This window comes from Pantherophis guttatus, chromosome 3 (genome assembly GCF_059756535.1).
Source record: "Pantherophis guttatus breed Tessera chromosome 3, ASM5975653v1, whole genome shotgun sequence".
Taxonomy (NCBI): domain Eukaryota; kingdom Metazoa; phylum Chordata; class Lepidosauria; order Squamata; family Colubridae; genus Pantherophis; species Pantherophis guttatus.
In genome coordinates, this window is record NC_142065.1 from 55,663,517 (window position 1) to 55,683,802 (window position 20,286).

At 36.9% G+C, this 20,286-nt stretch overlaps 1 long non-coding RNA gene across 1 annotated transcript; it reads right to left on the reverse strand.

Annotated features, from left to right (window-relative positions):
* Window positions 1-11,942: 11,942 nt before the first annotated feature.
* On the reverse strand, window positions 11,943-12,733 carry LOC117664402 (uncharacterized). The gene is made up of 3 exons (XR_004591034.2): window positions 12,640-12,733; window positions 12,361-12,484; window positions 11,943-12,265 (listed from the first exon to the last, which is right to left on the reverse strand). It is a non-coding gene; the product is annotated as an uncharacterized LOC117664402 (long non-coding RNA).
* Window positions 12,734-20,286: the final 7,553 nt, after the last annotated feature.

Sequence of the window (20,286 nt, forward strand, 5' to 3'; positions counted from 1 at the left end):
GAGAGGACCAGATGCCATGATCTTAGTTTTCTTAATGTTGAGTTTCAAGTCAACTTTTGCACTCTCCTCCTTCATCCTCAAGAGGCTCTTTAGTTCTTTTTCACTTTCTGCCATTAGAGTGGTATCATCTGCATATCTGAGGTTGTTGATATTTCTCCCGGCAATCTTAATTCCAACTTTTGATTCATCTAGCCCCGCCTTTCTCATGATGTGCTCTGCATATAAGTTAAATAGGCAGGTTAACAGTATACAGCCTTGCCGGACTCCTTTCCCAATTATGAACCAATCAGTGGTTCCAGGTCCAATTCTCACTGTTGCTTCTTGACCCGCATATTGGTTTCTCAAGAGACAAATCAGATGGTCTGGTACTCCCATCTCTTTAAGAACTTGCCACAATTTGTTGTGATCCACACAATCAAAGGCTTTAGCATAGTCAATGAAGCAGAAGTAAATGTTTTTTTTGGAACTCCCTAGCTTTCTCCATGATCAAGCATATGTTGGCAATTTGATCTCTAGTTCTTCTGCTCTTCGAAATCCTGCCTGTACTTCTGGTAGTTCTCGATCCACATACTGCTGGAGCCTAGCTTGTAGGATTTTAAGCATAACTTTACTGGCATGTGAAATGAGTGCAATGGTGCGATAGTTTGAACATTCTTTGGCATTGTCTTTCTTTGGAATTGGAATGTAAACTGATCTTTTCCAATCCTGTGGCCACTGTTGAGTTTTCCAAATTTTCTAGCAAATTGATTGTAGCACTTTTACTGCATTGTCTTTTAAGATTTTGAATAGCTCAGCTGGAATACTGTCACCTCCGCTAACTTTGTTGTTGCTCAGATTTCCTAAGGCCCATTTGACTTCACATTCTAGGATGTCTGGCTCGAGGTCAGTGACCATCCCACCGTGGTTATCAGGGACACTAAGCTCATTCTTGTATAGTTCTTCTGTGTAATTTTGCCACCTCTTCTTAATCTCTTCTGCCTCTTGTAGGTCCCTGCCATTTTGGTCCTTTATCATGCCTATCTTTGCATGAAACATTCCCTTCATATCTCCAATTTTCTTGACGAGATTTCTGGTCCTCCCTATTCTATTGTTTTCTTTTATTTCTTTGCACTGTTCATTTAAGAAGGTATTCTTATCTCTTCTAGCTATTCTCTGGAATTCTGCATTCAATTGGGTGTATCTTTCTCTTTCTCCCTTGCCTTTCGCTTCCCTTCTTTCCTCAGCTATTTGCAAAGCTTCCTCAGACAGCCATTTTGCTTTCTTGCATTTCTTTTTCTTTGGGATAGTTTTAGTTGCTACCTCTTGTACAATGTTGCGAACCTCCATCCATAGTTCTTCAGGCACTCTATCAGATCTAATTCCTTAAATCTATTTGTCACCTCTACTGTATATTCATCAGGGATATGATTTAGTTCATACCTGAGTGGCCTAGTATTTTTCCCTACTTACTTCAATTTAAGCCTAAATTTTGCAACGAGACGCTCATGATCTGAGCCACAGTCAGCTCCTGGTCTTGTTTTTAACTGACTGTATAGAGCTTCTCCATCTTTGGCTGCACAGCACATAGTCAATCTGATTTCTGTTTTGACCGTCTAGTGATGTCCATGTGTAGAGTTGTCTCTTGGGTTGTTGGAAGAGTGTTTGCTATGACCATCATATTCCCTTGACAAAATTCTATCAGCCTGTGTCCTGCTTCATTTTGTACTCCAAGGCCAAACTTGCCTGTTATTCTGGTTATCTTTTGACTTCCTACTTTAGCATTCCAATCCCCCACCATGATAAGGACATCATTTCTTTGGTGTTAATTCTATAAGGTGCTGTAGGGCTTCATAGAACCGATCAATTTCATCCTCTTCAGCACCAGTGGTTGGGGCATAGACTTGGATTACTGTGATATTGAATGGTTTGCCTTGGAATCGAACTGAGATCATTCTGTCATTTTGAGGATTGTATCCCAGTATTGCTTTTCCTACTCTTTTATTGATTATGAAGGCTACTCCATTTCTTCTGAGGGATTCTTGCCTGCAGTAGTATACCTGATGGTCATCTGAATTAAATTCACCCATTCCTGTCCATTTTAGTTCGCTGATTCCTAAGATGTTGGTGTTCAGTCTTGTCATCTCTTGTTTGACCACGTCCAGCTTGACTTGATTCATGGATCTTACATTCCAGGTTCCTATGGAGAAAAAATCTTTACAGCATCGAACTTTCCTTTTCACCACCAGATGCATCCACAGCTGAGCGTCCTTTCGGCTTTGGCCTTGTCGCTTCATTCTTTCTGATGCTGTCCATGGGGTTTTCATGGCAAAGTTACTGGAGTGGGTTGCCATTTCCTTCTCCAGTGGATCATGTTTTGTCAGAACTCTCTGCTATGCACTGTCTGTCTTGGGTGGCCCTGCACGGAATAGCTCATAGCTGCATTGAGCTATGCAACTCCCGTTGCCACGACAAGGCAGTAATCCATGAAGGGGGGATATTATTTAGGATAATTGTGGACTTTTTTTTTTATAAAAATAAATCCCTATCTTTATATTCTTGTGGAAACTTTCCTTTCTTTCTTCCTTCCTTCCTGTTATAAAATGAAATTCAGTACAAAAGTCCAGAGAGAGCAAGATAGCTTATTGGTCTGAACAGCATCTTGTTTTATTGAAGATGTTATTTTTGGAATTGGCAGTTTGGGGAGTATAGTTGTAGAAATCAGAACTGGTTATGGAATATGGTAGGACACTGAAATAATAGTTCTGAGAGAAATGTAGTTCTAAGCATGTCTGGAGGGCAGCAAGTTCAGGATGTCTGAATTATTATTTGGTTCTGCAGTGGTTGCATATAGACATACCTGCTAAGAGATGTACTTTTTTTTTAATTGTATGAAGAATATTGCCCACATTCTTCATGAAGAGGCAATGTTTCAAGTTAATTTCTAATAATATAAGGTTCTTGAGCAATGTAATTGAGCAATCTAGAGAGCTAGGTTGGTCTAGTGGTTAAAACAACAGGTTAGAAACTAGGAGATTGTGAGTTTTAGTACCATTTTAGCCATGAGAGCTGGCTGGATGATTTTAGGCCAGTCTCTCTCAACCCAAACCCATCACCCTCACAGGGTTCTTGTTGGGGAGAAGGGAGAAGGAATATTTATGTTTGCTTCTGCCTTGATTTACATATACAGTAATAAAGGCAAGATAACGTTTTTAAAAATCTGCAGAAAATTAACAATGAAGGAAAACTTGGTGATTATTATGCTCTTTACTCTTGGAAAGATAGCGTAGTCTTTCTGAGGAATATATGCAGATTCAGAAGTGCCTTAAATTAGGAATCAAACCCATCTGCACTTATTGAATCAGGATAAGATACAATCCTAATTCTGTGCGTGTACATTGTTCTCACATAACAGGTTCTGTTTTTGAGCATATCTTTGCATGTTTGTACAAAACCTTCCATCTGTCTGGCTCAACCAATTTAGAGTAGAAGCTACTAGGTGGCTGCTTTCTGAATTTCCAACTCCCTTAATGCTGAAGTCCTTTTATCTTTACCAGAAGCACTGTTTGCATGCAGTAATGCTTGTCACATCACATCTTTTTTGGCATCTGTCCAACTACAGTATGTCTTTTTAAAAATATTCAAGATTAGGATAAGTCTGTTCTGTCCATTTGTAAATCAGAGGCTACAAATTAGATTACCATTGGATTTATATTCCACTTTTCATTTAGGAGTTCCAGATGCTATACATAGGACGTCCTCCTATTTTTACTCCCAACAACAACGTGAGATTTAGATTAGACTAAAAGAGAGCAACCAGCCCCAAAAATCACCCAATGAGTTTTGGTTGAAAGAACCAATGAAATATGGTTGAGAGTGAATTAAAACCAGGCTTTTCTAGTTCCTAGTCCAACAATTTACATCCCTTTCATGAAGGCAGTATTTTTAGTTCTAAATTAGTTTAATTTCATAGCTGAGAAGAGAATGCTAAGAGAATACTAAGTTTTTTTATAAGTGCTACAACATGAAATTTAGCTAACATACTTTATTCAGTGCTGATAATTAGTAAACTGGGACTGTTTTTGTATTGTTCATCAAATATCTGATATATTTTTAGAACAACCACTTGACTCTGTACCAAGCAACAGAAATACAATAAAATTTTAAGTATTTTACATAACTTTGCTACTATTGCACATGATCTGTCAGCCTAATTGTTGCATTAATGGTATATTTGAGCATAGTACTGGTTATCAAATAATGTATTGATATCTATACTTCTCTATATGTGCAATTAGCAGTCATTACAGAATGTATATAGGTTCTTTGAAATTTTACACTTGTGTTTGCAGATTTAACTATGGAGTGATAAATAGAATGGGCAAGCTAGAAAATTGCATATAACGTAAGAAAAAAACCCTTCATGTCCATAAGCCACCTATCTCTGTTTAACATAAGAGACCCAGTTTAATGGACATCTTCCATTATAGTTATTAATGGCAAAATCCAGATAAAGGAGCAAAGCCATCATTTTAAATGTCAATGTAAGAAGATCCCTTTAAAAACAAAGGACTCAGATTTCTCCTTTAGACAGGTCACCTTTTCTCCTGACAAAAGCTTTGTTCCTTTAACTACAGCATGACAGATTAACATTAAAATAGTTTAGCCTTATGTAAGTGTACCTGTTGAATTTCTCCAAATTCTGTATCCACCATTGTTGTAATGGATAACAATCAGAATCAGCTTCAGAACCCTATGAAATACTTGAACTGGTGTTTTTTTTGTTTGGTTGCTTGCTTTTGGTCTCTGGAATCCAACACCACTATTGAATTTCAGATACAGAATGGATATTTTAGCATAAGCCCACCAAAATACCCCAAACCATCAAGAAAATCCCTCTGAAAATCAAAGCCCTGCTTTTGTAGAAGACATCTGTCAGGATTCCAAGTAACATCTCCAACAAAAGAAAACTCCGAGGCTTGAGTTTCCTCAAAGTTCCATTTTATTAGAGATGTCATACTGGCACATCTGGGAAAACCCAAATCTGAAAGTTTTTAGGTTTTCCCCACCCAAAGGAAAGTTCAAGTCCCTGCCCAATACTCACATGCCCATCACATGGTCCAATCAAAGCACCGTCCCAATTGGAGATGCTTCCCAGTTTCAATTGTCCAGGTGCAGGGCAAGATGTCCTTGACTCTCTGAGAAAGGAATGTTATTACAACTATATATCGCCCTGGCTCCATACAATTCCCCCTCCCAGTTTCCCACAGTAGTAAATGTGGCTGAAGATCCAACAAAAAAGATGACTTCCAGGCCTGACAACATCTCAGCCCCCACCCTCTTTGCTTGATCATCAGTCCACTGTAGTCTTACCAATAACTTACCAATAACTAAATCTTGAATCTTAATCATCAAATGTTGCCCATTTTTGCATTTTAGCAACCTAATATTTACCACTCCTATTTTGGTCTGCAACTCTTATAATATTTTTGTATTGACTGATATAAAAGTAAAAAAAAACCATCTGGAAGACATATCAACACCTACATTATAGGCAGAAGAAAAGCAATGACACATCCCTTCTGTTTTTGAACAACATAGAGAACAAATAATCAGTCAAATAAAGCTATCATCTTGAAATTTTGAGAGCATGTATAAAGCAGATGAAGAAAGTACCCTATGAGTTAAGGCTGGAGTTGGCCAATTCTCATTTACCCTATTTCTTCTAGCACATTACATAACTGATACAGTTTAAAGAGATAATGTCAAGGTTGCAGACTTTGCTGCATTTCCCTAAACTTCTGGTTGATAGATTGAAAGCAATTTTTCTATTTTTTTAATCCCATGTTTTGGAATCTTTCTTGGTTTTATTCTGCTACCAAAGCACAGAAGTTGATACATCCTGGATACCTCTTCAACAGAAAATAAATCTAAACTGATGTCCTTGTCTGGCAATCAGTATTTTGCCAATAAAAGAAGCTAGAAACCTAATCCCCAGGATATAGCTGCCCCTCCCCTTATCCCCCATGGAACTTTCCCTTTGCTGCCAGATTTTTTGTAAGGGATTGGGTAGAATATTACATCTCTCTTCAATATGATGCTACATGAAATATAGTGGAACCTTAATTTAACAGGCCTCTACTGAGTTGGCTTTGGATGCAGTGGACCTTATAAACCAGGTGTGTCAAATTCACGGGCCATGGGCCGGATGCGTCTCGCGCTGGCCAGGCCCACACCTGGTTTAGCGAAGGGGGGAAAGTCGTGATATGTCACATGACAATGCCGTGACGACACAAGTTTGACACCCCTATTATAAACTAAGTTGATTTAACCAGTGAGCAAGCCACATTTGTGGATAACATTACTAAATTGTTCTATCCAAGCATTTCTCTACTTTTGGTAAAAGTCAAGTGACAATGAAGAACTTCTGAAGGATCCCTTTAAACTTTAAATGGCTATATATAACTCAGCTCAATTGTAAACTGATCGATTGTCAAGGAAAAGTAACCGTCCTCAAATCTTTATGTGCACACACAATGGAGTCTAAACTGTCTGTAATTGGGATAAAGATACTGGAATCATACACTGGAGATATTGATTCAGTGTGTGTGGCACTTGCAAAAAAGACAAATTCCATTACTAGAAAATAAGTGCTAATATTCTAATTTTCTACAAATCTATAGTACCTCTACATCAGAGTATTGTATACAATTCTGGTTATTATACTTGAAGAAAATAGAACTGAAAAAAGTGCAGAACAAGACAACTAGGAGCACATTTATCTTCCCTTTCAATAAAGGTTGTATATTTGGGACTCTTTAGCTTAGGGGGGAAAAACAGCTGAAATGTAGAAAATCATGCATGGCATGGTTAGGCTGATTAGCCTGAGAATTTCATGTCTGAACTGGAATTTAAATTTTAATCTCACTTTATATTTTCTGCTATACCACCTCATACATTGTGCTAAGATATTATTTCTTTATCCCTAATTAATTGAATTAACCAGAACTAGTTTTGCATTCATTCGTATCCAACTAAGTTATATATCATGATTTATACACCACAGTGGCATTAAATCACAGAACACAATAAGCTACAAACTAACCAGACAACCATACATAGTCTTACAGCAATATGCAAGTTCAATCAATGACTCTTAGCGTTAAAAATATCCAGGCTGCAAGCTTCGATTAAACTGGATGTTATTGCATTAGAAACTTTACTTTGAAAACAGATCAGGCTTTATACCCAACTGATAGTGAAAAGCATCGGGGTAGGTTCAATATTTAAACCTTATGAAAGATTTGAAAAGCACTGAAAAAATGTGGAATACTGTCATTTTGTTTTAGGAAAAAAAAAATCACAACTGTTTTGATGCTTCTTACTCTGAGGGGACATCTTAGGTAACAGGTGAAGGTAATGGGATGAAGGGAAAAGTAATAAGAAGACATGATCTGACCTGCATTCCCTAAATCTGGACCAGTGGTAGATAGTTGAGTTCTCTCACCATGTCGAACCATGGTGCTAGAAAACAATGATGGAACCAATAGTGGCTTATTAAGTAAATTATGATTAAAACAAATACTTCAACAAGAAATGGATCTCAGTTGTGTGATCAATGCTGAAATACCTGGATGTGTGGGGGGCAGGGAGAGCTATCTGATATTTTATTTCAGGCATTCAGCTTAATCTATGATATAAGAGTGGATAATCTGTGGAATTTAACTTCCCCTATCTACTATAGTTAATTTCCTACCATTCTGAGGCAGAAAACATACGAACACCAGCATAAGTCTGAAATAGGCTTAAGAAAGCGTTTAAAAAGACACCTAGGGGGAAATGGCAGTTCTCCCAACTGTGTATAATTACCTGGCCTTTAAAAGGTTGCTGATCTGTGCAGTATAATGAATTTCTAGCTCTGCGTTCACAAAAGTGCAGCTATCACAATAACTCAAAAAATGTCAACATATTCAAATATAAGCCTGCAAAAGATTAGTCTTTGATTATGTATGGTAAGCAATCTAATTGCACTAAATGGAACTTCTCACAGGCATGCAATTAAACAAACTGGTAAACCAATACGTATGCTAAATTTATATATTCATTCTATAGTATAGCAGAAAAGCTGGGAGATAGGTATCTAGCTCTTGAGATAATATTTCCAGATGCTTTTGTTCTGTATCTTTTAGGAATTTTTAAAATAGTTATGGAATTTGCTGTTGGTTTTGGTCCCTTGGGTAAACACAAAAGCAGGCAAATTTACAAAACAGGTTTGCATGCCAATGTGACTATGCGTTTACCTGATAGAAAAAACTTTTAATTAGCATGTTTGCAAATAAATTGATTATGCATGATTGAAGTTGCTGTATAAATATTCCTTTTAAAAAGATGCATAATAAGTTATTTAGCCATTACGCCTTTTGTCTGTTAGATTTCTGCTTTTGCATTGCCACTATCATATGTTATGGAACACAGGTGGCTTTCCTGGATTGGCTGCAATATATATGCATGACAAATCCACAATTGACATTTATCTGTGAAAACTGTTTCTTTTATTGTTGCAAACCAAGCCCATTTCATCTGTTCCTTTGGTTTGTTTGCTTATTCCATGTAATGGTTGTTTAAACTGTCTGAATACTAAAATAAATACAAATATACTTTGTTTATATTTATGTATTAAAATAATTCACTACATATTTCTCTTATTTTGTTTTATTGTAAAAATAGCATGTACTGCCTTGACGATGAATTCAAATTTTATTTTGAACTAAATACTGTTATGATGCAACCGTCTTTATTTTTTATTGTGGTAGGTTGGATTGTTGGTGGTGTGCATATGTGTGTGTGGGAGTTTGGCAATAGATTACCAAAAACTAAACTTTCACAAAATGTTAAAAAAAAATAAAGACATATACATCTTTAACCTGCTCTCCTTTGCATTTGTAGAGCTGCCTTTGTTAACCTAGTCTTCTGCAAATGAAAGGCATATCAGATCCTACAATTCTGTTTAGTAAAAGGTTGCAGTTTGCTATCTTGCAAAGGCATCATATTGGGGAAGAACTATGTGGAAATCAGATTCTGAACTGCATTGAACTGATAGCATATGTGTAACTAAATCAACCACAGAAGTGGCAAACGAACCAACGTTAGCACTGACCCAACCTCAACCCCCCTTCCCATGTCTTTTTCTAAATCTGAGTTCCTTTTATAATATCCTAGAAATTGTGTAGGTAAATCAGGAGCAATCAGGAGCTAATTCAATTTATAGAAGAAGCTTTGGTTGTTAAATAAATGGTTAAACTAAAGATCATTTATTTCAGCAGATTCAGAGTTATCACAGCTGAATCAAACTGCAAGACTTATTCAGCAAACATACTTGAATTTATCCAATATAAACCACGTTTGCAGTAAGTTCATACAGCATGAAATGATATAAGTGTGGTAGGTCGTTCCTTTGTGATTAGGAGATATCTATAGTCATAAATGGTTATGCTTAATATGATCTGAGAAATCATGTGATGTAGCATATGTTGCACTACAAAGCATCCTTCATATAGACTATCTCGAAGTACAATAGATAGAATAAATCAGGGATCAGAAAGGAAAGACAATTAAAGTTTGAGGGACACATTTTGAAAGATGGAGCAGCTTGAAAAGATTAATATGCAGAACATGCCAAACAGATCTGCAAGCAGACAAAGAAAAGCCTTTCCTTGTTCTTTTTTAGAGTAAGAGGCTGAAGAAAAACCTAAATGCTTTGAGTTCTGGGACCAGAGAAGTGGCACCAGCTGTACAGCCTTGAATTTCCTAGCTTGATGCTGGCTTTGCTGTATTACAACTTCTATCATTCTCAGCCAATGTAGCCCTTGGTTGTGTTGTGTGGGATAATGTCTTATAGTCCAAGTTCATCATGTCTGCATGGTAACAGGGAAAGAAGATTGTAATTGTCTCCTGCAATCACTGGTTTGCTGGAATCTATTTTTTTGTAAGTACCAAGTGCTACGCAAGACATATTAGTCAGAGATGAATTGGCATTGTTCCATTTCCAGAACAAGAGTTAGCAATGCAATAAGGGGAAGTTCTCAGAATCCATAAGCTGCTAGGCAATTTACTGTCCTCCAGAAATTTTGGACATCAGTTCCCATCAACACAGGCAAGAATGACCAATGAAAAAAGTTTTGGAGCTTTCTTAGCAACATTCTTGGTATATACACATAGAGTTGACAGATTAGATGACTAACATTAGGCAGAAGGATCCTTGTTTTTTTGTAATTGACTGAAAAGATTAGGCGCTCCTCAGGCATCTTCCTAAGGAAGCATACCACACATTTGCTCACTGTGGCTTTTCCAATAGCAAAGGCAAGCACACTAGCTTCAAGCATCACTTTAGGAGGGGTAATAAAAAATCAAGAAATAGAATAGTGCATTGCGGAGATCTTTCTTGGGAGCTTCTGCCTTCTAGGTTGATGATATGAGAATTTGGATCCCAAATGAATACTATGAATAGACAGACTGTGAAAGTTGCTATTTATCATCTCTATTGAGGGGACAGTGGAAAATCACGTTACTTATATAGGTTGGCATCTTCTACAACTGTCTCATACTGACACGAGACCTTCAGACATGGGTAAGTATTGGTTTGCACATCCAAATTCTCCATGTATTGGGGAAAAAAATCTGGAACTCAGTGCTTACCTGAGCTTGTTTCTTTTAGAATAAGTTTCCTCAAAGGTTTTGATGCTTATATTTATTTACAGATATAAACATGAGCATAGATCGAGGTGTACAACTAAATAATCCAACAAATTCTCCCAAATATTTCACAGCTCCAGTTAAACTAAGATCTCTGCCTTTCTGTCTCTGTATGTCTCAATTTTAGGCTATTTGCTTTTACAGGCTACTTCCTGAAGAAGCTTTTATCATGAGATGTCCTGTCTCAGATGTGAAATTTTAGAGTGTAGAACATTCCAATTTCTTGATACAGTAGCTGCTTAATTATAGTTGGATAAATTAGGTTGCACTGTAATCCATTTACATATTGATACAAGAGGGTACAGGCTTCCTAAAGGAGAGTTTAAGAGTTTGCATATACTCTTATTAGCAGAAACTGAACTGGTTACATAAAGGAAATGCCAGCTTCTCTTGCATTTAGCTTCCTTGCTCTGCCAGAACTGCAACAACATTCCAAACAAATAAAAAGCTTATGAGTTAACAAAAGCCAAAGACTTTTATTAGCAGCACCATTATAAACACAATAGCACTCTGAATACCACACTTGGCATCCTGTGAAGTGAAAAAGCTCCCCAATGCCTTATAATTGGGGAAACACAGATTGCACCCCATGTCTTAAAGACTCTTAAAGTTACAGTGAGATTTGCTGTTGCCAGTCTAGTCAAAGCAATCCGCCTCTCTTGTCATACAATCAGCTAACAAATTCAAGCCACGGTGATGATATTTAAGAACAGCTGTTACAGAGTTGTCCATAACGCTGGAAACAAAAATGATTGAAAATGCTATTTTATCTTCTTTCTCAGGCTAACCTATATGGTTCAAAATTACTCTGAGTGGGAAGCTTACTTTTGCAAACGATTTTTTTTATTATTATTTTTGATAGCATAATGTACAAAAAGGTTTGCTGAAATTCCACTCTCTACAGGCTGGCTGAACGTTGATTATTTCTTGAGGTCATATGTATGCACTGCAGAAGTCACGACTATCAAGTCACGACTTTTGGGGTCAGAAGTTTAGGAACTCATTTAGAACCTAAATGTATCTAGTTCATGAAAAAAAAAACTTATCTTCCATCAATTCTTTGCCCCTTAAGTAAATTGTATGCAATTTGCTCTATCACTAGAAGTATTGCCATGAAAGACAGTGATGAAGGCATGTAGTATATTAGCTTTTATTTTACAAAGGTCATCTTATATGAATTTATATGAGACAAGAAAGGAATATCGGTTACCACATACTTTTTCAGATATTTTATTGTACCTCACGAGTATGTTTGGACACACAAATTCAAGCCAATATTTGTTTGCTCCTATGTTGTGATTTTCATACATCAGGGAACTTGCAACATTACTATAGTATTACCATTTCAACATGCAGACTTTCTTCAACCCTTCTTCAATGTTTGGGGAATGGTGTTGCTGTGCCACTTTTTAAGTGAGGTACTGTAAGTTATTTTGTCCTTTCCCCAGTTCTTTCAGTTTCTTTCATATCAATACACATTCTGCACAATCTCATTTTCACCTCACACATCATGTACCTGTTATCTTTCAAGGGACACCTGCCAATATGCGTAGAAGGATCTGCATTAGAGGGAAAGTTTCCTGGGGTAATTAGGAAACAGCTGTCAAGGAAAAATACCTCCCCCTTATTTACCATTCAAATGGCCAGGCAATGGAATCAGCATATTTTCCTATTACTTGCTGCCCAGTCATTTGCAAAGGACCAATCATAGATAGGCATATGTGTTCTCTTCCCTGCTCGTGTTCCATCCAGCTCCCTGTATAAGGAATAGGCATGCATTAGGATAACATTTATAGAAGCTATATACAAGGCTGAGACATACCATTCTGAGTATACATGATCAAAAGACAGATCATGGTAATTTGCTGAAGGATAGGGAGGGAGATTGGCCCTTGTTATTTTTTCAAATACCTGTGGGATAATGGAAAGAGGATGGAGAAGTCTGTAGTCTACTGCAGTCTCTTTTGGACCAAGCATCATATAAATCTTCTCTGGAACTTATCTAGAGATCTAGAAGGATCAGAGAACATTGTGAGTCATCAGATCATTTATACTATATAATCAGCCTGCCCCCAAAATGTTGCATCAGGGGCTGATTAACCCTTAAAGAAGCTTTTTTTTAAAAAAAGTTTCCTATACTTTTTGCCTTGAAGCTAATTTTGCAGAGTGGCTTCATGAATTTATTTTTAAAAAGTGGATTTTTGTATTGCTTGCCATTGTAATTATGCACAAACCTTCTTTTCTTAATTTTTTCTGCCTTTTTATTATATTTTATTATGTCTGTTACTGCAGCTGTTTTTAAAAACTATATTGGTTGGTTTTAACTATCATTTATTTTATGTATTATTGTTTTTAGTGTTTTTGATTTCTGTCTTGGACTATATGAAGAAAGGCAGAATAAATAAGACCGGTACTAGGCTATCTTTCTCCGACAAGAAACAACACACTGGCCAAAAGGCATTTCTATACCCGTTAATTCATTTAGGCTATCCAAATGTAAAACTGTCAATTTTACTGGATTTGGGCTAAATTGTGGTCGTAACTTGAGGACTACCTGTAGCTACACACTTATCACTCTGAAAATATTTTCCTGTGCAATAGCAATATTTATTTAAACTGTTCAAACTCTATATTAAAAGGCCCTTTCTTATGGCATACAAGTGTTTATTTATTACAATTTTATTTATTCTACAATTATAAAAACCTGGGCAGCATATCAGCTTTCCTAGGGAAACATCTTCTCACCTCTGTACAAGCCAGGTTTTATATGGTACTTAGTTTTCAGTGATGGTATTAATTCAGTATTTTGTCTTCTAACTCAGAGGCTCAATTTAGGGACACTTCTATAATTTCTAGACTGAAAATAGTCCTTCCCCCAACCTTGAATTCTGAAGATTTCCCAGTTATCATTGAAACTGAAAGCAGTAGAAGACTAGGCCTCCTAAATTTCTTAAAACCCCAGATCCTAATACCGGTAGCTGTTTGTCTATTTGAACACTGACCTGTTTATTAGACTCCATGTGATTATTAAAAATCTGTGAGCACTTGAAACAATTGGGGTACTTACTCCATGTTTATCTATTAGTCTTGTGTAGACATTTTTCTTTTCCATCTGAAGACTGATGGCAGTGTTTAGATATCTGTAATGGCTAAAACTGGCAAGGCAGAAAGCTCTGATTCTCAGCCCAGGCAAGCCTGTGTAAATATGGAATATTTACAAAATTCAAAAGGAATTCAAAATTCAAGGAAGAGAAAAGAATGTCGAAAAATCTGATACCTCAAAAAGGATTTAAACCTTGGCCTATATGTAAAACTTAAATCTTATGTTCTGTAGTACGCAGTATAACTTATTTCTTGGCAAAAAGCCATTTATTTATCCATTGGAACATTGACACGTCTGCTCTTTGCTAGCTACAGAATATGAAGTAGAATTTCTAGAGAGCTAAGATTTATTGTCATGCTTTAGAAAGACATCTGATGCTGTTCTAAAATGGTTTTGCATCTGATAATTGCATTGTTTCTTTTCAATAATGGTTTTATCATTCAACTATTGTGATTAACGCATACAGTAAAAAAAAAAAAAAAAGGCCCTGATGCTGTCCTCGGGTAATTAAAAATGGGGAAGGACAAGCAAAAAGTGTAGAACAGACCAATTTCATCCTCAATATTAATTTCTGCACAGATATATTCATCTACAATGCATTCATCTGTGTTAAAGAGGTAGCAATAATAGGGTTATATAAGCCATGAAATGAAACTACATATAAATAGGTTCTTAGCCAAGGCTGTATGGAGGAGAAGATAATTATTTGGAAACTCCCAACTGTTGAGAGTTTTATTTTCTTGCTTTTTTGTATGGGCTTTCTCCTTTGAAATTTCCTAGACAAAATATTATGACAGTTGTCTATGAGAAAAGAGAAAAATATCTACTCTTAGTAGTAGTAAATTCTCAAATGCAATTACATATCTGCCCACCTTAAAGCTTATTTTATATGAGGTGCAGATAAAAAAAATGCTTCTGTGTGTTCATAGCTATGTCCTGGAAGCAAAGGGCATGATTTATCTTAAGCATCCAAAGCCATGACTAAAAATACTAATGAAACTAAGGACATATGCAAGTAGTCCTCAACTTACATCCATTCATTTAGTGATTGCTCAAAGTTACAGTGACACTGAGAAAAAGTGACTTACAACCCATTTTCACATTGCAGCATCCCCATGGTCATGTGATCAAAATTCAGATGCTTGGCAATTGACTCATATTTATGACTGCTGCAGTGTGCTGGTGTCATATGATCACCTTTTTTCAATCTTCTGACAAGCAAAGTCAATGGAGAAGCCAGATTCACTTAACAACTATGTTACTAACTTAACAACCAATGATTCATTTAACAATTGTGGCAAATGGGACAAAACTCAATTAACAAATGTCTTACTTAGACATTTACTTACTTAGCAACTGAAATTTTGGGTTCAATTGTGGTCGTAAATCAAGGACTACCTCTACTATTTTAGTAATTATATTTCCTACAGTTTGTACAAGTTGAGAGTTTCAGCATAATAATACTTGGCATTTATACGGTGTGTTTTCTAAGAGCTCCAGCTGCATTAACACATATATTACCCCAGAAATTCAAATTCAAATCTTTATTGTCAGTGCACAACATATGTACAATGAGATTGGTTGAGCTCCCTTGGTGCACAAATCCTTGGAACAAGCCCATAAGGCAGGATTATCTCCATAACAAAAATGGAATAGTTGAGTTTGATAATAGTTTGTCTGAAAGCCAGTTATTATAGCTTGTGTGGGATATCTGTGATTTTATTTCACTTTTTTTAAAAAAACTTACCTAACCGCAGCTGGGGACAATGCAAAATTGATCAGAGCTATAGCACTTGGGAAAGATGTATTTGAAAGAAGTTAAGCAGGTACATGTCTGGTTAGTATTTGGATAGGAAACTACCAGAAACTATTAGGACTGTAGGTTAGACTAAGAAAGCAAATATATTCTTGAAAAAACAATAGCAAAACATTTGCCAATTAAATTGGCATACTGTATGTCCAATGGACATTGTCCATGAAATTGCCAAGTTGAACAGTTGAACAGACTTTACTATTTCCTTTATCTAATCAAATTCTGTCTCCCTAGAGAAATTATAAGAGGTACAGAGGAAATATAGGTATCAATCATGAAAATAGAGAAAATATAGGTATCAGTCATCAGTGGACACAAAGAGATAAACCATATTTATACACCACTCAAAAGAGACAATAAAAAAGCTAAGAAGAAAACAAAAAGACCAGAACACATCCTCTGCAGCAACCAACATCCAGATAAACAGGGATTAACACAGAAAAGCAGAAAACAATACCCTAATCAAGGAACTAATAAAGAGAAAAGCACACCACTAAATTGGCAGGGCAAACTACTATATGTATATAGAGAGCAAAACCCCACACTCACTAGCACTGATGATATTACCTAGTCTGGTAATGAAATAACTGCAAGCAATCCGCATTCAACCCAGAGCTCCATGTATTCTGTCCTATTGAAATATAAATAGCTTTCTTCCCCAAGATTTCATGGAAGAGAGATTTAGATAAGCAAAATTGTAGAGCAGAAAAAAAAACCCCAAACTCTTCCTATATTAATAAACCAAATCTTGAACTACAGGTGCTCTAACTTAAAAATGAAATATGAGATCCATCAATAACTTTTCTACACAGCCTGTACTTTGGTCCCAAGACCAGTGTGAAATATCAGCATTCAAAACCAAAAATGGGATTTCCAGCTCATAATAAGTTATAACAGCCTTCAAAAAGAAGAGCTGCTTTCTATTACAGAAACTGGTTCCCAAAAACGGGAAGTTGTAAACAAACAAAGAAAGAAACACACAGAATTCATGTCTCTGTGCTTTCAGGAATACTGATCTTCGAGAACTTAATAAAGAACTAATTAGAGATATAAAACTGAAAGTTCAAATTATGACCTCAGTGTTTAAGAATTCAGAAACTGGGAATTACATGGCCACAAAGATCTTAATTCAGAGAAGTAGAGTTGAGGGAAGGGTACTTAACTAGAAACTGTGTTTGAGGAAACAAAAGTATGTGGTTTAATAAACAAATAGTCCTTGATTATCCTGTCATGGCCTTTAATGAGCATGCCATGCATTTTTATTTTGAAGAAAAGTCACCTTAGATGCTTTGATATCAACAAGAAAAAAAATGCCATACTTGGGAGTGTTTGCAGAAAAACCACTTCTATTGGTACAGTTTGCCAATCATGCTCTAACCTGTCCACAATGCATCTTGACAACTCCCTATTTCATATCTATCACCTTCCTTTCTAGTATTGTTGGCTTTACTTCCCATTGCATGACAAAGATGTGTATCACTATATAAGGTATCACATTGTCCGTTATGCATTACTGATAAGGCATTTGACATACAGAATTAAAAGTGAGAGCTCATCCTATGGTTACTTATCTTCGATTCTCATTTATTCAGTTATCACCTGGATATGGTTTGCATAATATGTAAAGTAGATTATTCCTTTAGAAAGGCAGACCTGTGGCAATGGGATTAAAGTGAATCAGTTGTGAATGAAACATTCATGTAAGGGCCACTAAAATATTAGCTAGAACTGATTTAACGAGTCCTTGTATCCATGCTGTAAATCTCACAAAATAGCAGAAATTGAACTTTTCCATTTCATTGGGGTTGTTCCTCAAAAAAGAGCCTTTGTAGTACAGTGGTCTAAGGCACCCTGTTATTAAGCTGGTTATTAAGACCAGCTGCCTGCAATTACTGCAGGTTCAAATCTCGCCAAGGCTCAAGGTTGACTCAGCCTTCCATCCTTTCTAAGGTAGGTAAATTGAGGACCCAGTTGTGGGGGCAATAAGCTGACTTTGTATAAATATACAAAAGGATGAAGGCTATTGCTGAGCACATTGTAAGCCGCCCTGAGTCTCCGGAGAAGGGCGGCATATAAATCAAATTAAAAAAAAAAAAAAAGTTCCAAGGAATTACTATACTCAGCCAAACCACATGGAAGAAACAAAGAAATATATGGAAGAAAACACAAGATTGTGGACTGTTGATCAGTCTGCAAATGAGGCTTCTGTAGCAAATAAAATGGTTTGGGGCAGTAGTTGGCAACCAGTAACTAGTAACCTTTGACTTAAATCAGGTACCGACAGTCAAAGGCCCCAGTTATCTTGTTCATACTACAGGGGGAAAAAGAAGACCCTGGAAACAAATCCTATGAGGAATTTAAACCTTTTAAGAGTTCTACTTTTGAATATGAAATGTTGCTTATTTGAACCTCAGAAAAAAGCAGAGTGTAATGTTGGTGGGAATCAATGAAATTTTAAATATTTATATCTGTGAGTTCTTAAATATCACTCCCAAATCCTTCATTGTTAGAACATTGCATGCGTTCTAATACATGCAGTAAAACATGTCAATTGCTTATGCAAAATCTGGAAGTGCTATAATAGAAAAACACTGTGATATTTGAATACTTGGATTTTTTTCTCCCTCTGTTCAGTTGTGTGCAATTCTCAGAGACTGCCTTGATGAGTCCTTTCAGTTTTCTGGCAATTTTTTTTCAGGGGCGCTTTGCCATTGCCTCCTTCTTAGGGCTGAGATAAAGTGATTGACCCAAGGCCACACAGCTGGCTTTGTGACCAAAGTGCAACTAGAACTCACAGTCTCCCAGTTTCTACACTAATGCCTCAACCACTACACCAAACTTGCGGTCTTTCACATTAGGATTTTGTCAAAGTTTGTCTCATATAAAGTGCATACAACACAGGTAGAGAGAAAAAAAAATAGCTGAAATGAATCCTATAGGATAAGAAACCAAGATGCCTAGATATATCATTGGCAGGGGAAAAGATGCTGCCAATGGTTCACTTGGTGATTGTAAGCAGAATAACCATATTCTGTCATTTCAAAGCCAGTATTCTGCCCCAGCTACGGGTCCCAAGAAGTGTAGCACACACACACAGCTCCAAAAACTCCATTTAATACAAACAGACCCCTTTCAAAATGCAGGCTTTAACCACAAATGTCCTTATCAGCCTGCTATGAATTACAGAGATTAAACAAAGTCCAACAAGGGTTGGCAATCAGCCCAGAAACCAAGTTGTAACAAAAAACTCACTCTCAAAATGCTCTGCGTAGGACCAAATGTTGTTTCCAGCAATGTTTGCTATCTGTGCGCGAACTTAAATAGGCTAAGGGAGTGCCCACTTAACCCCAAGCCTTACTCTCGAGGAGACCTCCTCCTAAGTAGCCACTCCTGCCTTTTGGCAACCCTGCATGCTCGAGCATTGAGAAGAGGCTCCTCCACTTCACTCTCTTCACTTGAAGGAGTCTCTGGAGGTTCTGAAGGCCCTGGCTGAGTTTCTGCCTCTGGCACCACATTCTCTTCAGCCTCCTCGCTGTCCGACTCGAGCGCCGGCTGCACAGGCTGCTGGTGCGACATCACACCAGCCTCCTTGTCGTTGGGATCAGCCACAATCCGTGCAGGCCGCTGGCGGGTCACAATAGCCAGGCCAGGGCCCTTGATGAGCTGCATCAGTCTTAGAGCTTTCTCATTGTCTGTTAATGCATTGATATTTTATTTTAATGATGGGGGTTTTTAAATTATAAATAATAGTGGAAGAATCTAACAGGTTTCAAAGCACAGTGAAATTGTCACCCGTCTCTTCTGTTTTGGTTGACAAGAGCCAACAGAGTTGAGGATAATCCACTGTTGCTCCCTGTTCTAATCACTGGAAAATAGAGAATCTGCTACTTATGAGAGGAAGAAAATTTTTGGAATAGCTTCCACCAGCTCCATCCCAAGACCCAATTAACTTGGATGAATATGTAAGATGTTCTGCATAGTATCTTTTAAGGCAATATCTAAATTGGAATCAGGAAATACTTTTTTTCTTTTGACTCCCCTTATTCTGCCCTATATATTTACAGTTGTGTGTTTATGTCATTTGCTTATTGGTAATTTGCAAATTTTTATTTTCAATTATAGGAAACAAATTGCAAACTTGGAGGTAGTGGTGAACAGACAAGCTTTATTGGCTCAGAGACCGTTTTCTGCTGGATCAGGCTGCTGCTGATATCTTTAGCCCTCTAATGCAGGAAGACTTGTTTGTTTCAGCCATCCAGATTTCTTCCATAGATATTTTTGTTTTTGGAAAGAATGCATGATCACCATGAAATTGTTTTTTTTTTTATTGAAAAAGTTTTCAAATACAAATTTTTCCCCTTTTTTTCCTTCCCCCCCTCCTCCCTAACCCCCTCTTGCCACCCATCCCCCCCGTGACTTCTTCACACCAAAAACCTAATTCATAACAGATTACATAATATTTTACCATCACCTTACTCCCTCCTCTATATACTGACCCTTACTTACTAAAAATATTATTGATATTGTTACTTTCCCCTTTTACCATACATTTCAAAAAAAAAGCAGTCTGCTATAACATTGTATGATAACTTCTAGTTTAGCATAATATTATTATAACTCCCAATTTAGCAATAATCTGCCC